Source organism: Neofelis nebulosa, chromosome X, assembly GCF_028018385.1.
Source record: "Neofelis nebulosa isolate mNeoNeb1 chromosome X, mNeoNeb1.pri, whole genome shotgun sequence".
NCBI classification, from domain to species: Eukaryota; Metazoa; Chordata; class Mammalia; order Carnivora; family Felidae; genus Neofelis; species Neofelis nebulosa.
Window position 1 is genome coordinate 38,397,674 of NC_080800.1, and position 12,993 is coordinate 38,410,666.

The 12,993-nt window shown below is 39.8% G+C and overlaps 1 pseudogene; it reads left to right on the top strand.

Annotated features, from left to right (window-relative positions):
• The first annotated feature begins 11,231 nt into the window (after positions 1–11,231).
• Positions 11,232–11,976, top strand: LOC131502051 (large ribosomal subunit protein eL28-like; annotated as a pseudogene).
• Positions 11,977–12,993: the final 1,017 nt, after the last annotated feature.

Here is a 12,993-nt window from a genome sequence, read left to right on the forward strand (position 1 = left end):
CACTATTTTTCTACCTCAAAGAATTCACCTCTTCATTTCTCATAATTTATAACACCATTTCACAAATATCTTTAAACTTTTAAAATCACCATCTCTCTGGTAACTTTTCAATTTGTTGGAATCCTAGTAATTCTGGGTGGTGTGCTCTAAAATTGGCATGCCTTTATTTTATTGACATCCTGCTAGTACTGGAATTTCCATCAGCAAATGATATGTTTATAACACAAAAGAGAGCATGTAATGTATCCGATGAATTATTTATAGAATATACAACATGCATTCAGGAATAGCTTATATTATCCACCGTTTCAGTAAATACAGTAACCAGAAGACAAAGTATATAAAAAGGAGGGTTAAATCCAGACTATCAGAGATTAGCTTTTATATGTGATGAGCTAGAGGTCAAGGTGGGGCAGGACCAAACAAGTTCTGGGCTCCTCAGGCACCTTAGAAGTGTATTCATCAATTTTGCTCTAGGCATAATGATACAACAGGAGACTCAAGGAATACACGCAAATACACACACATACACACACACACACACGCACACACACACACACACACACACAAATGCACTACGAGTGTGCATGTAACTTTTTTAAAGGAAGGCTTCAGTCTTCTTCCCAGGTAACTGGGCAAGGATCAGATATACAACTGCTTCTCCCATACACAACTCTGTTTTCATGTGATTTCTACATGACATTTCCTAGTTCTACAGGGTTTTTTTGTTTTGTTTTGTTTTTGTCTTTACGAAACTACCGTTAACCTTGAAAGAGGCTCCACGGTGGTTTAGAGGAAAACAAAACCTAAGAACCATCACAGCTGTTCTTTGCAGTCCTTTTAGGTACTGGTACCTAATTCTTTATGCTTTTGCTCTCCTCAGCGTCTCTCAAGATACTGGCCTTTCAGGCTTCTCTTTCTCACAGGATATTTGTGTTTCAGATTACTTTTCTTGGGCATAGAAGCTTCTATTTTCCCCCAGTTGAATTTAATTTTATTTCCTGCCCTGAATTTAACCTTCCCAAGTCCAACAGAATGATTTCTCAGTCCTTGCTGGTCAAGGCAACACCTCCCAATTTAGTATCTTCTGTGCATTTAATTATCTCTCTGTTTACATGGCAAGATATCTCTTCAATTCAATAAGCTGCTGTTTGTCATTCCCTTTTGTTAGCTTTTTCTCCCTGCCCTTTACATTCATTTTAGTCTCTATAACAGGACTTAATTAATTTTCAAGGACTATTTCTTGATGCAGTATCCATAACTGTGATTAGCAGGGAGCTAGACTGTGATGGCATTTGTCAAAGTTACAGACTCACAGCTAATTCTGCTTCACTTTGACAGTTTTGCACATCACTGATTGATACTAAGAGTGCTGATGAAAAACCTTGGCATTCTAGAACAATAAATGGAAAATCTTGACGAAAGAAAGTAAGACCACACAGTGCAAATTAAAGTACAATGTCCAATTGGCCTCGTAACTTCCAAATGAATGCAGTACAACACGCCATTGCCCCCTTCTACCAGAAATAAACAAAACAGTAAATGGAAAGAAAAATAATAGTAATAAGAATAAAAGGTAAGGTAAATTAAGAGGACATGTAAATCTCAGTATAGCCTACTGGTTTGCAAGATTATTTTAGTGCCTTCTTTTAAACTTTTTATTGAAGTACAATTTGCATATAGAAGAGCATGCTGGCTCCATGAATTTCCCTTACTTAATCAGCTCACGTAATTCGCACCAAGGTCAAGAAACAGAACTTACGAGAACCCCAGAAGCTCCCCGTCTCATGATCTCTTCCAGTCACCCCACCACCCAAGGGAAACTACTATGTTTACTTCTAATAAGATTAGCTGGGTCTCCCTGTGGATTTTATATAAATGCAATCATATGGATCTATATTTTGCATCTGGTTTCATTCATATAACATTTTGTTTCTGCGATCCATGCATGTTGTTGCATTAGGTTGGAAATATTTGATTCATATTACTGTGTAGATTCAGTTCAATCGTGTGAATGTACCACAATTTATTTCTTCATTTCACTGGTGATGGACATATGAGTAGTTTCCATTGTTTGACTATTCTTAAGCAGTGCTATTGAGAATCTTAAAACAGGTCTTGGGTAATATATGTGTGCACTTCTGCTGGGTATAGAAATAGGAGTTGAATCGCTGGTTTATAGGGTATATGTGTATCAAGATTTAATAAAAACAGAAAAATAATTTTCCAACATAGTTGCACCAATATACTCCCATTACCAACATAGGGTCTGATTTACATATCTTTTAAATATCCTCCTCACTTTACCAACTTTTTTTTTAAAAAGCCACCATGACATTTAATCCTGTTCTTTAACGAGTAGACCCAATGACAGTCGTAAAATAGCAGATGGGAATTTTCTCTCCATATAATTCCCTTCGGCTATTTGAGGGAATAACAGGCAATTCTTTAGATTGCAAAGTGGCGTGTGACAGGGCCTCTAATGCAATAGGTACTCAGAAATATTTGTTGAATCAATGAAGTCTGAAGAGAAGAATCAAGATTGTTCATTTCATGACTCCACTGTTAACATTCGCTGAAATACACAGATCAATCTAGGGGCGCCTGGGTGGCTCAGTCAGTGAAGCGACCGGCTCTTGGTTTCAGCTCAGGTCATGATCTCACTTTCGTGAGCTCGAGCCCCAAGACAGGATCTGCACTGGCAGCTTGGAGCCTGCTTGGGATTCTCGCTCTCCCTCTCTCTCTCTGACCCTCCCCCACTCGTGCCGTCTCTGTCTCTCTGGGCCACATTCAATTTTTTGGTCCCCTGCAGTGCTTAATGGAAGTAGTAGATACGTGATTATTTGCGAAATACATGAAAACTAAAACACGACAAAACAAGCAAGCAGGAAACTCTCAACCATGTATTGCATCTAATTAGTCCCTTTATTTAAACCACCAAAAGTGACTGTCATGGGAACGAACAGCGTATTTAGAGAAAAACCAGGAGTCGGGGAGAAGAGGGATGATTATATTATGAGAAAATTAAAAACTGCTGTGGGGTGTGTTTAGGGTAAATATTTCGCTTTTAACCCTTCTCCCCCTGCCATTCCCAAAATACTTCCCTGGTCACGTACAATTAAATTAAATGGAATATTTTGATTTATAATCCTCTCTTCTGTGAGAAATTATGAACTTTTATACATCCAGGCACAACGTCTTGTTTTTAACTGTTTTTTATAGCTCATTATTTTTTCTGATTATTGTTCTGAAGATCCAGATTAAGTTATGCTAAATTATGCTAAATTCAGCTACATTTTAAAATAGTTCAATAACTAAGACAGTTTGTAAAATTCTAATCTCAGAGGATAGATCTGTACTTTTTATTTTCTGAGGATAACCAATATCCAATTCCCTGTAAGGAACAGGCTCTTGCCCTAATGTCTTCAAATCGACGCCCAGGTAATCTAATTAGTTGCAGCAAGTTTAGACACGCTGCATAGGCAGTGACAATAAATAAGAACAAAGATGAAATACTAAGATTCCCTCTTTATCTTTAATGCCTTCATCGTAGAAATGGGCATTTTTGTTTCTGAGTCATGAGGACTTCCTCAGAATCTATGCTCTTTGCCAGGGGTCTCGGGAGGGGGAGGTGTTTTTTACCCCCTTCCTAAACACAGAATGCACCTAAAATTTTCTGGATGCCAGATATGCTGATGAGTCGTGAAATTAGCAAAATTCAGAGATGCAATTTAATGAGGGGATTCCAAATCGAAGGTCTGCTCCAAGAAATAGGTGATTACGTTTCCTCAAAGGGAAATTACCCAGCCAATTCCTAATTATGCAAGAACTCACAGACTAGTCAGTAGATTGACCAGACCACTTGATTTTCTTTTACCTTCCTGCCTTCTAACCTTGGGACATTACCTTGTTCCCTATCAGCACCAAAGAAGATGAAGGAAAAGACAAGGAAGATGCAGTTCCAATACATTTTTTACTTAGGCAGAATTATTGAGCTAGGTTAGGAAGGTTTACAATATGTAGGAAGAGAAAAATATTGTCAACTTTAGTATAATTTTTCATATTATCTGTGGGTTTTACATATTCTTTTTTTCACATTTATTTATTTTTCAGAGACATCAGGGAAGGGGCAGAGAGAGAGAGAGAGGGGGAGAGAGAGAGAGACAAAGACAGAGGATTCAAAAGATCTGTTAACACAGAGCCCAGTGTGGGGTTCAAACTCACAAACCATGAGATCATGACCTGAGCCGAAGTCTGATGCTTAAGTGACTGAGCCACTCAGGCACCCCAAGTTGTAAATATCCTTAGCATAGCAAGGTGATCAAGGGTATGAGAGAATAATTCAGATTTTTGGAACATTCGACGTTGAATTATTTTGTGATTGTGTTATCAGAGCCTCAAGACCAGAGAACAAATTGGTGGACAGAGGTTGGGGATTTACTTGGAGGAACTGGAGCACTTCCATCCACCAACTGTTTTGGGAAAAAGGTGATTCTTCTGTGCTGGGAAAGAGCTATTTCATGGCTCAGTGATGGGAATGCTGTGATTGGGCCAATCAGGGATGAAGGTGCTAACCAGGGGTAGAATGCACTGGAAATGATACGGAGGACATCATACAAAGAAGAAGGTAAGGAGAAAATCTGGGGGGCTTAGGCAAAACTTAGGGTTCCCAGGCTTCTATTTCAGGAATCTTAGTCCCAGGCTCTGTATTTACTGTGAAACCTTGTGAAAGGCACTGATATCTTTAAGTCACAATTTCCTTGTCTTTCAAGTAAGGATAATTCCTTCCATAAGTAATATATCTTTTGTTATAAAGAGGAGAGGAGATATGTATAAAAAACTTTTTAAAAAAATTACTTTTAGAACATATGAATTGAACCAAAGTCTTTTTGGAGGATGAGAGAAAAAGGTGATTCTAGAAGCTTATTGAATTGCTCCAACTTGAGATCTCTAGGAGACCAGCACAGGTATCCAGGTGAATTCGCATTTTGTAGAATTCTGAGGAATAAATGTGAATGGAAAGTAGGGAGAGAAGAGGAAAGGTCTAACATGTATTAAATATTTGCTACGCACTGGGCACATTACATTGATCATGTCATGTAATCCATCATCAACCCTGTGAGATGGTTAGTATCTCCCGAGTTTACAACACAGGCTCAGAAGAGTTAAGGAATTTGTTCAGATTCACAGAGCTAGTATGAGCATGAGACAAGACATGAACCAGTGTGAACTTGGCCTTACACGCAGGCTTTACACACCCAGCAGAACATCTACGTTGTCCACTGAGAAGTCCTTCAACAATGTCATAGGAGAGGAAATGGAAAGCCCAAAGGATTCAGTTTGTGTAGCTTGAAGAAGCCAACTACAACTCCTAAGTGTCATGGAAGTCTTGTGTCTTTTTTTTTCATCTTTAAAATTTGAGGCAATGTTGCACGTGACTCCATCACCTGTTTGTTTTAATGGAAAATAATGTCTTTAATTATGCTCCACTAAATAAAACTACGACTTCAAAACAATGAGTTGTATTTATTTGAAGGCTTTAGATGTCCCTTGCTGTGTTGCCAGGTACCCACTAAAGATGGTCCGCTCAAGGATTACTACTCCAAAAAAAAAAAAGGACGGAGGACAAGGATATTTCCACTATTTACAGACTGCGAATTTTCAACCTCATGCCGAAATTTTGCCTGAGGATAGTGTTTAATTATTATTATTACTATTACTATTATTTAGTAAATGTCCCATAGAAGACACTGAAATCTGAAACTGTATCCACTAAAAGTACATTTTCTTCATTCTCTCCTACGCAAAAGCCTGAAGAGCTCGGAATCGGTTTGTATTTTGGGACCAAGTAGCAGTCTACATGAGAGAGGATTCTGGATTTTGTAGTCAAATTAATTGATTTCAAAACCCAGCTCTGCCACTAACTTATCTGAATCTCAGTTTCTAAGTCTGAACTGACATGCAGGTTTATTGTGAAAATCAGTCACCAATTATGCAAAATGCCTGGTATTCAGTCAGCAATCAATACACTGAGAATATTTTTACTTTAATTCTATTCTGCTGCTTTCGAGAAAAAATTATACCTAATATTAATATTCTTATAATTTTCATGCCTTTATGCAAGGGAATATTCCATATTGTGGTCAATTGCAAGACACCTAACCAACTGTTGGAAGAAAAAACTAGCTGTAATCTCAAAGTTTATCTGATCCAGCCTACTACGCATCTGATTTTTTAAAGTAATTTTCATTTGTAACTTCAGACCATTTTAAAGGTTAAATAGATCTACTAGGCTTATAACAAAAATAAATAAGTAAATAGCAATTCTGTACTCTCCTTTCTACTCCATTCCCCAGAGGCTTTTTACCTCTTTATTCTGATGCTAACGTTTGTATTTCTTTTTTTTCTTTAAAAAAATTTTTTTAAATGTTTATTTATTTGAGAAAGAGAGCACAAGCAGAGGCAGAGAGAGAGGGAATCCAAAGCAGGCTCCAGGCTCTGAGCTGTCAGCACAGAGTCTGATGCGGGGCTTGAACCCATGAACTGTGAGATCATGACCTGAGCCGAAGTTTGATGCTTAATCGACTGAGCCACCCGAGTCCTGCTTTTATATTTCTAAAAAGAATATCTTTTACATATACAGCTTTTGTTTTCTCTGTTTTAGATACGTTCCACTGTTTTCCAACCTCAGACATTACACGGAAGTACAAAGTTATCCTTATTTCATATACTTCGTCAGTGATCTAATTGTTTTTTTTTTTTTTCTGTACTAATTTAGGATCTTCTCTTTATTTCTGGACTTCTGAGGTTCCAAATGAAATAAACTGAGAGGGACTTTTTTTTTTTCATTCATTGTGCAGGGCTCTCATGGGACTCATGCAGGTTGGAGATTCAAGTGCATTGATTCTGGGGAATGTTTTCGTATTATTTTTTATAAAACATGGAAAATTATTCTGGGAAGAAAATGATCACTTTCAGAAATCCTTATTTGCCTGTTCTACCTCTGTATTTTGTAAAAAAATCTTCTGTCTTTCTTATAAATTGTTTTCTTTTTTTATTCCAATAACTAGAATATTTCTATGACTGAACGTTCCAATGTTTTAATCAAATTTCTTATTTTTAATCATATTTTTAATGTCCAAGGCTCATCTTTCTTTTTTATTTTAGTTAACATACAGTGTACTATTGGTATCAGGAGTAGAATTCAGTGACTCATCACTTACATATAACACCCAGTGCTCATCACAAGTGCCCTCCTTAGTAACCATCACCCATCTAGCCGATCCCCCCCACCTCCTTCGATCAACTCTTAGTTTGTTCTCTATTTTTAAAAGATTCCTGTGGTTTGTTTCCCTCTTCTCTTATTTTTCTCTCCTTCCCATATGTTCATCTGTTTTGCTTCTTAAATTCCACATGAGTGAAATCATACAGTATTTGTCCAAAAGCTCATTCTTAATCCATGAAGATACAAGTTAAGTTCTTTTTTTTCTTTTTAAATGTTTATTAATTTTTAAGAGAGAGAGGATGAGTTGTTGAGGAGGGGCAGAGAAAGAGGGGAACAATGGATCCAAACTGGGCTCTGTGCAGACAGCAGCCAGCCAGAAGTGGGGCACGAACTCACGAACCGTGAGATCATGACCTGAGCCAAAGTCAAGAGCTTAACTGACTGAGACACCCAAGAACCCCTACGTTCTTTTCTTTAAAAAAAAAAAAAAAGTTTATTTATTTATTTTTAGAGAGAGAGAGCAGGGACGGGGCAGACAGACAGAGAATCCCAAGCAGGCTATGCACCGTCACCGCAGAGCCTAACGCAGCACTCAAATTCACAAACCATGAGATCATGACCTGAAGGAATGTCACAAGCTCAACCAACTGAACCACCCAGGCACTGGTTTGGTCTCTTTTTCGGTGTTGATCGCTTTCTCTAAACATTTGGTGATGCTTGATAGCCCATTCATATTTAAAGTTGAGATAACAAAAAGTTGATCAGAAGGTCTTTGTCCAGGGGCAGGCCTTGTCTGCCCAGGGACTTCATAAACAATCAGATGGCCAAACGACTTTTTCATTGAAAAGCCCCCAAATGTCAGTCAGTGTGGATCTTCTCTCTAGGAAATTCGGTCTTCACAAATAATCTTTGAAACACTTGCCAAGGGAGTCTGAGGGCTGCTGGTCTTTGTTCTGGTGATGGTGGAGGGTTCAAGTTTCACCTTTAGTATGTGGACTTTCTCAAAGTCCCCTTTTATGACCTCTCCCACGGGCAGTAATGTTTTCCAGTGCTCATTGATCTCATAGGCCTTACCAGGTGCTCCTTCTACCCAAAGCAGCTGGCTTTATGTGGAGAGCAGAAAGTTTCAGTTATAGTACCAGCTGGAGGAAAACCACCTCGGCAACCGTCAATATTATATCCAGGGGCACCTGGGTGGCTCAGTTGGTTAAGCGTCCGACTTCGGCTCAGGTTATGATCTCATGCTTCGTGGGTTCGAGCCGGCATCGGGCTCTGTGCTGACAGCTCAGAGCCTGGAGCCTCCTTCGGATTCTGTGTCTCCCTCTCTCTGCCCCTCACCCACTCATATGTGGTCTTTTTCTCAAAAATAAACATTAAAAAATTGAATCTTATATCTAATAACTGGAATTATTTTTGTTCCGGTTATTACAAACTTGGGCCCCATGGGTGTGGATATCCTAGTGGCCAAAGGAGAAATCCCTGCAACAGAGAACACAGATACGGTCCCAGGAGCAGAAGTGGAGATGAATACATGGCCATTTGGGGGTTCTTGTGCCACTAAACCAACTGCAGAAGAAGGTCACTATACTGGTGATTTATTCAGTGATTTACTCTGATTACCCGGGGGAAATGTGGTTGCTGCTACACAGTGAAGTCAAAAAGGACCATGTTGAAACCCAAGGGCATTCACCAGGGCATATTTTAGTTGACCATACTCAAGAGTCCTGATCCATGAATGACTGCAGTAAAAACCAGACATCCAAGACTCAAATCCTTTAAGGCTGTAAGTTTTGACTACCCCACCCCCCCTCCCCCCGCCTAGTAAACATTACCATCCAACTGACATGCCAGCCAAGGATAAGAGCACATGTAATATGTGGTACAAGAAGGTAGCTATGATAATCAGCTTAGCCAGCAAAACCATCTCCAGAAGTGAAACCTAACACAGCTATATTTTGTGTAACTAACCCCTTTACCACACTGTATTATGTGAACCCTGGGGTTTCCTAATGTTTTACAATTCAGGTGAGAAGACAAAGGAATTTTTCTCATCCTGCCGTGATACAGCAGTTAATGAGACTTCATATATTCCTCTGTTAGGATAATGAAGATTTTATTCCAATGGAATACAAGAGTGGATGTTGTGAATCAATAGGAGTGGACTGTTTGGGATGACTTCTGCTTGGCACCCTCTCCAGATCCATTTTCCACTATTTTTAAGTATTTCGTGTTTCCTGTTGAGTTTGGCCAGCGGAGCCCTGGCAGTAGACTGAAGAGATGGGAGGGTTGTGAGACAAGGTATTTATTCCCTTGGTTCTCTCCCTGGAAGGTAACCTGTAGCTGGCTATTTTCTTCAACTGAAGGTCACAGACGACTCTTTTTTTTTTAATGTGTATTTATTTTTAAGAGAGAAACAGAGACAGAGACAGAGCATGAGTGGGGGAGGCAGAGAGAGAGGGAGACACAGAATCTGAAGTAGACCCCAGGCTCTGAGCTGTCAGCACAGTCTGTCTCGGGGCTCGAACTCACGTACCGTGAAATCATGACCTGAGCCGAAGTCAGACGCTTAACCGGCTGAGCCACCCAGGCACCCCATTAAGAGCAACCAACTTTACACAACATTCCTTCCCTTTTCTCTTATACTTATACTTTACTCGTATACTCTTATACTTATAAGATACGTAATAATATCTTGGCTACTACTAGCCTTAAGCTCTTGCCTGTAAATAAAGCCTTCTTGAATTATCCTATTTCAAGTGTATCATCTCTGTTTCCTGTGGAAGCTAGGTCTGATTCCATATATATACCACAATAGTTTTTACATAAACAAGTTTAAACAAATTTCTGTTGTGGGTTACTTAGTCTCCCTCCATATACACACACATACATGCTATAGACATTTTGCCATCAGTAACACTGAAAATATTACACTTTGGCTATGTGCCAGTGGACATTTGTCTTAATTTTGCTAGGATACATTTTTAGAAGTGGAATGGATAGCTCATGCGCTATGAATATTTTTAAGAACCTTAATACAGATTTCCATATTGCCCTCCAGTAAACTTGTGTCAACTTATACTAATTTATATCAGGCCTCTATGAGGCGACTTAATTCATTCAACTTTAGTTAAAGCTGGGTATTAATATTTTATAATTTGCAAATTTATGGATGAAAGAATTTCATTGTTGGTTTCATTTGCATTTCTTTTATTATCTTTTAAGATAAAACATTTTCATATGCTCATTTTCCATTTATATACCTTTTTTGTTAAACTGACTACTCCATCCTTTACCTTTTAGTCTATTTGAGATTTCAACTCTTTTTTTCTCATGTCAAAATGTTTACCCCTTGTCAATATTTATCTTTGACGACAAAAAGAGCAAAAACAAGAAATAAGGGGCGTAATTGAATTTTTTCAGTGTGGGATTTCTGAAGGACTGGATCAGAGATATTTTTCAGAGTTATTTTTAGGGTAAACTGTATTCTCTTCTTGAAAATACACAATGATTATCATTAACATCACCAAGAACTGCATGAATAAGTTATCAACAGAAAAAAGAATGCCTTCGAGTAGATATCAAAACTTTATTATTTAAAACGCTTGCCTAGAAAATAAAGAGTTTCCGCATGAAATGAGACTGGCGTGGCCCAGTTTCATGGAGGAACAGAATCATGCAATACGTCTTGAAAGACAAGAAGGAAGAAAAATACTGATATCAAAGTCAGAACACTTGCCCCTCAATCCACATCAGACTTTCCACCACCCAGTTTCTATGACAGACAGTTGTGGTAAGGGACAAATGACATAGTGTACTGTTGCAGAAACTTGGGTGAGCCACGCATTACCTCACACTCAGCCTCAACTCCCTCTTCCGAGCACACCTCCTGGGGAGGCTCCCCTCACTTCCCCGGTCTCTCTTCCACTAGGGGTGCCCGTACGATATAACTGGTTATAAACAAAGAGCTTAACAGGGGCCCTCCTTTCTCCTTCCTGTTAAGAGATAGATGCACTTCCCGACTCGGGCTGCCATAGGGAAGGGAGCTCTTGCCACATCCACCCACCTCCAATGGACGGTCCCGAGGAACAGTTCCAGCTTCCTGATCGAGACGAACGAGCAGACGTTCAGCACCGACCCCAATAACCTGAAGGCTCCCAACTCCTTTAACGACAACAGGCTGATGCACCTCTACACTGTGGGCGAGAAGCCTGGGGCTGATGGCAGACGCATAGTGGTGGCCGTGAAGCGGAGATCCCTCCAGGGAAAACCCACTAGCCCCGTGGACCACCACGAACAAGAACGCCTCGGCCATCCTCGGAAGCATCAGGCACAGGATCCACAAGAACAAGGACCACCCAGATCCGTACGTGGCTGCCATTCGCACAGTCAGCTCCATCCCTCGCAGCAAGAAGCCTGTGACGGTGAAGAGGAAGAGGCCCGCCCCACCAAGAGCTCCTGAGCACCTGCCCCCCACCTTCAAAGCAATAGAGATGTCAACCACCCCAGAGAGAGAGAGAGAGAGAGAGAGACAAATGGGGCATCCATCTTGAAACCAAGAGGCAAAACCCCAAAACGCTAGGTTTGACAGAGTAGAAAGGCCTTTTTTATTTTTTTTTAAGCTGTGTTCCTGAGATATCGTCCAACCCTAGCCTGGCCAACTCTGGAATGTCTCCCACTATCCCTTTGGTTACATGAAAATCTATACAGTTCTCTGTCATCTGTTGTGATCTGCACAGGCCATCATACCCTGACTGTTGAGAAACATTGAAACGGGATGTTCACCTACCCCAAATTCTAAATCTTTACTTTTTATGCACTTCAGGACCCCAGGAGAAGGAATTTAAATTAGGTTCTCAATTGGGATTCATATAACTTGACAGACACTCTGGAGCATCTCCAAAGGAAAGCAAAAGGGAAAAAAAAAAAAACACAGTGGAATCTCTACAAGAAAGTATATAAAAATGTAAGGGGTGCCTGGGTGGCTCACTCAGTTAATCGTCCCTCTGTCTTCAGCCTGGGTGATGAACTCACGGTTTGTCAGTTCGAGCCCCACGTTGAGCTCTGTGTGGGCAGCTCAGAGCCTGGACCCTGCTTCAAATTCTGTGTCTCCCTCTCTCTCTGCCCCTCCCCCACTCGCACTGTGTGTCTCTCTCTCAAAAATAAATAAACGTTCAAAAAAATTTAAAAAAAAAAGAAAGTATATAAGAATGTTCCACAAAGGCATGAGTGAAGCTGACATCATTGTTGGGAACCAGATGTGAGAATTAGTAGAATTTCTGGATAGAAAGTGAGGTTGTACAGCCCTATGAGAATTTTAAAAGTCAGACAGCTGTGATATAAAGAAGAAAACAGTATTCTCAGAGATCAAACAGCTCTGCTGAGGCAACCCTCTGAAAGAGGATGCAAGAAAAAAAGGGAAGGATCTTTATACATGTTGGAGAGAAAGAAGATTTTGATTTTTACAAAATACAAGCTCAGTCACCATTTATTTAATTAAGCCATGAAACATCTAAAAGTAAGATTTATTTTTTTTGTTGTTTCAAATTTTTATTTAAATTTTGGTTAACATATATAGCAATATTGGTTTCAGGAATAGAAATTAGTGATTCAAGATGTTGATTTTAAAATGTTTTTGGGGCGCCTGGGTGGCGCAGTCGGTTAAGCGTCCGACTTCAGCCAGGTCATGATCTCGCTGTCTGTGAGTTCGAGCCCCGCGTCAGGCTCTGGGCCGATGGCTCGGAGCCTGGAGCCTGTTTCCGATTCTGTGT